This window comes from Dipodomys merriami, unplaced genomic scaffold (assembly GCF_024711535.1).
Source record: "Dipodomys merriami isolate MVZ:Mamm:240054 unplaced genomic scaffold, mDipMer1.0.p SCAF_1686, whole genome shotgun sequence".
NCBI classification, from domain to species: domain Eukaryota; kingdom Metazoa; phylum Chordata; class Mammalia; order Rodentia; family Heteromyidae; genus Dipodomys; species Dipodomys merriami.
In genome coordinates, this window is record NW_027203033.1 from 1,826 (window position 1) to 2,500 (window position 675).

At 69.3% G+C, this 675-nt stretch overlaps 1 non-coding gene across 1 annotated transcript; it reads left to right on the plus strand.

Annotated features, from left to right (window-relative positions):
- Positions 1-209: 209 nt before the first annotated feature.
- Positions 210-362, plus strand: LOC138828932 (5.8S ribosomal RNA). The gene has a single exon (XR_011372426.1). It is a non-coding gene; the product is annotated as a 5.8S ribosomal RNA (ribosomal RNA).
- The last annotated feature ends 313 nt before the right edge of the window (positions 363-675 follow it).

Here is a 675-nt window from a genome sequence, read left to right on the forward strand (position 1 = left end):
GTGGCCGTGGCGCCGGGCGTCCCCGTCCCCGTGTCTCGTCTGTCCGACCCCCTCCGTGTCTCGTTCTCGTTCTGTCTCTGCTGGCCGGCCCGAGGCGACCCGCCCGCGCCCTCCTCTCCCCTCTCGGGTCTGTCTGGGGGTGCGGGACCGGGAGAACAGCGCCGTGCCAGCCGCGTGTGCCCCGCGTCGGGCCACGCCCCGATTCGTACGACTCTTAGCGGTGGATCACTCGGCTCGTGCGTCGATGAAGAACGCAGCTAGCTGCGAGAATTAATGTGAATTGCAGGACACATTGATCATCGACACTTCGAACGCACTTGCGGCCCCGGGTTCCTCCCGGGGCTACGCCTGTCTGAGCGTCGCCTGACGATCAATCGCCCCCCGGGGGTTGCCTTGCCCCGCGGGGTGGCGCGGCTGGGGGTCTCCCTTCGCAGGGCCCCCTTTCCCGGGGCCCTCCGTCCCCCTAAGTTCAGACTTTGGCGGTCGTCGCTTCGCGGTCCCGTGTCTGGCTTTTAGAGCGAGCGAGCGAGCGAGCGGTCATCCCGGGGGGGTTGGTATCCGCGCAGAGACGAGCCCGCGGCCGGGTCTTGTCTGTCCCGGCCCCCCGCTGTGTTCCGCGGTGCCCGAACCGGGGGATGACGTTTTCGCGCCGGGCGCTCGAGTCGGGTCTCAGGG